Here is a 3,637-nt window from a genome sequence, read left to right on the forward strand (position 1 = left end):
ATGAATAATTATTTTTCATTTTAAATAACAATTAATACTAAGTAAGAATTATTCCTTATAATACTGCTAAAAATATATTTCTTATAATAAAAACATCAGCAGATAATTAAATAGTTATTACATCACACGGTCTACAATTTTTCAAACGAATCTTTGATTTATTTTGACTAACTTGCTAGTCTAGCAAGGACTTCAATTTGTTGATTTTGCTAGCAGATGCGCCTACAAAGGGTGAGGCCATCGCCAATTGAAATGAGGGATGATTCAATGCGGGGATCAGTTACTGGAAAGCTGTTCAATTCATCAAAATACTTTTTGCCAATCCTCGAAAATTCCTCCATCTTATCTTCTTCAGGGTCTGCCACTGAACCAAACCATAAGGTATTATCATATGCAATTATTCCACTAATCTTAACCAGTTTCAAAAGTAGCTCATGATATTTGATGTAGCCTTCCTTATCAGCATCCACAAATGCAAAATCGAATGCCCCTTCTTGTTAGCCCTGCATTCATAATTATGAAATTAAGGTAAGTATATATGTGCAACTTATCTTCGGTTGCACAGAATAAAAGGAGACAGAAGACTAAGGGTCTATTTGGATAGAGGGGAGAATGAGGGGAGTAGAGTAGAGTTGACTAAAAATAGACAATTTTGAGTAAAATCTACTCTACTCTACTCCTCTCTCCCTTCTCCTAACATATATTATAAGTAGTATTTAGGAAGAGAAATGAAAAGGTTCAGTTGAGTAGAACTGAAGACAATATTGATAAATTATGAATTTGGTCAAATTATTTGCACAAATAGGAGTCAAATTTGGAATGTCATTATTCATCAAAATATAACATTTTTTAAAAATTTTAGCAAGAGAAAATTTTAGATTCACTTTTTTCACCTTTTAGGAATAGAGGGGAAAAAAATACAAAAAACCTAAAATTTTCCCCATTACTAATATAGCACATTTACCAGTAGCTAGCAGAAAAGGTATATAAAATAAAATAAAAAAGGACAAAGCTCAGTTAAAAAATTAGTTGTACCCTTTCTTCTTCTTTTTTTTTTTGAAAAGAAAATTAGTTGTAACCTAAGATTACAACCTTACTCAATAAAATAAACACTACTACATATTTTAAAAATCTAACCGTTAAGTTGCATGTTTTTTACACTCTTAATACACATGTCAAATTTTGTGTCAATCGAATATTATTTACTATATGATCTATAAGCTTATATTTTATCCATAATTTTAAATTATAAAAACTTACAATTTAAACAATTTATTGATGACATTGTTATGGATCTTTAATTTTTTAGAAATTTTGCAAAAATGAAGGATATAAGAAGAAAATGTAATTCCATGGTGGATTTGTCAAAATTCACCTCCAATAAAAAAAAAAAAAAAATTAAGTAAGGTTGTAGCCTAAGGTTATAACCAATTTTGAAGCTAAACTTTGTCCAAAAAAATTCAAGGGAGGCCAATCTTTTTCTTTTAAAAAAAAAAAAAAAAATTTGAAACAAACACAGGAGAGGAAACGAGATTTTAACATAAACACACAGCACAAACTCTATTGAAAATGCATGAAAGCTTTTAAGGGAGAAAATTTATGTAGTAATTATGAAAAATTTTGGAGTTAGTAACTTATTTTATTAATTTCCTTGTCACTAGACTGTTTACTGCAAAATATTGCCTTGTCATGGTTTTATCATTGAGGTATATTATGGTTAACCACCCCAATTTCTTGTTTTTGTTTTTGCTCTCTCTCTCTCTCTCTCTCTCTCTCTCTCTCTCTCTCTCTCTCCTCTCTTCTCTCTCTCTCTCTCTCTCTCTCTCTCTCTCTCTCTCTCTCTCAGAGTACTGATGCCTGGTTGGAACTAATTTGAAACTCCTCATCCTATCAAAAAATAATAATAATAATAAATAAAATTGGAAATTATTCATGTTTTAGCAATTTGTTCTGCTTCTTGATTGTTGGATAAGATCAACAACAGAAAACACTTTTACCCCATACTTCTAGTATGAGCACCTACGATTGCAATTTATTTATTTTTATTTAACAAACATACGATTATTAACTTAAGTAGACATACAATTGCATCATGCATCGTGCAAGAAACTTACATTGGTAATTAGATCATTCAAAATTGGCAAGGCATCTGATTCAATGAAGTTAATCTTATGCTCCACTCCAGCCTTTTGAATAAACGGCAGTCCAGTTTGATATGCTTCCTTGTTTGGATCAATGGCTATTATCTGCAAAAAAGAAATCCTCAGTTTAATCTGGTCCTTACACTCAAATGCTATATATATGCTCAATAATGTAAAGTGTAAACTGGTGTAACCAAAAAATAATAACAATAAAAATACTAAAAGCTATGAAGCACGGGTGCATTTCCGAATTTAGGTGCGGGTGCGAAACTCAGCAATTTTTGAAAAAATAAGATGCGGGTGTGGCAGAGTGCGGCGATTAAAAAATTATTATAAATATTTTTATAAATATTTTATATATATTTCAAAGGCAAATTTTTTTTTTTTTTATTTTGGAAAAGCATGCAAACAACATCCTCTAAAAACATGCAAAACAATATTATGGGAAAGCATGCAAACAACAAATGATAACAAATATATTTAACTGCTGGGAAAGCATGCAAACAACATCATTTTCTATATATTTTCTATATGTTATCCTTTTCATTTCAAATATATTTTCAAAGGCAAGAAACACAAAACAAAAAAGAAAACACAAAAGAAGTAACAAATATTCAGAATAAAATTGAGGCATGACAGATTTAGGATGTTTGAGCCTCATTCAAAGCCGATTTCAGCTGCTCTAGCATGATTCAAGACCGATTTTGGCCTGTTTCAACTATTTTGGTCAATTTCAACCGTCAGCCGATACAATCAGATTCAGTCAATACGACCCGATTCTAGCTGAATCGTCCCAGTTCGGTGCAAATCAAAGCTGAGTCGACGTGAATCAAAGCTGAGTCAATGCGAATCAGTAATAAATAAAAAATAAAAATAAAAATAAAAAACTCAGACACTGCATCGACGCGCGGGCAAACGCGTCAGTGGCCACACCCCGCTTTGGGCCGCATCGGACTCCGATGCAGCACCCTCCCAACCTCGTCGATGCTTCCTAGTCCATCAATTGGTAGTGCTAAAGCTGTAACAAGAAGAGAATAACTAGTAAAAACTCCAATTTCTATCGTTTTCTTCGCATTCATGGTCTTTAGAAGCATTAAGATGAGAAGGCCTTCATCGACAGGCACATTCATTAAACTCGTACCACACATGAACACAGTTCAAAAGTAATAACTTTAGTAAAGATATGTTTTAAAAAAAAAAATGTAATTTATTATCTTAGGCAGTAACAGTGCATGAAATTTAATAAAATGAAGTGCAATAAAATGTAAGATACATAGCTCTAACTGTACCCATGCTCCTCTTCTTGCAATTTGTAGAAGGCTTGAAAAATTAATTAAGCCAATTACAATATGCCACATCAAAATTTAGTGACACATTTCAAATTTTACCACATATTTCTATCTTCTTTAGTAAAAAGAATGGCAAATTACAATTTATCCACCTATGGTTTGACCGAAATTTAAGTTGTCTATTTGCAGTTTGAAATTTGACACTTT

The 3,637-nt window shown here is 31.6% G+C and overlaps 1 pseudogene; it reads right to left on the reverse strand.

Moving 5' to 3' along the window:
- Nucleotides 1-209: 209 nt before the first annotated feature.
- Nucleotides 210-3,271, reverse strand: LOC115979063 (annotated as a pseudogene).
- Nucleotides 3,272-3,637: the final 366 nt, after the last annotated feature.

Source organism: Quercus lobata, chromosome 3, assembly GCF_001633185.2.
Source record: "Quercus lobata isolate SW786 chromosome 3, ValleyOak3.0 Primary Assembly, whole genome shotgun sequence".
NCBI classification, from domain to species: domain Eukaryota; kingdom Viridiplantae; phylum Streptophyta; class Magnoliopsida; order Fagales; family Fagaceae; genus Quercus; species Quercus lobata.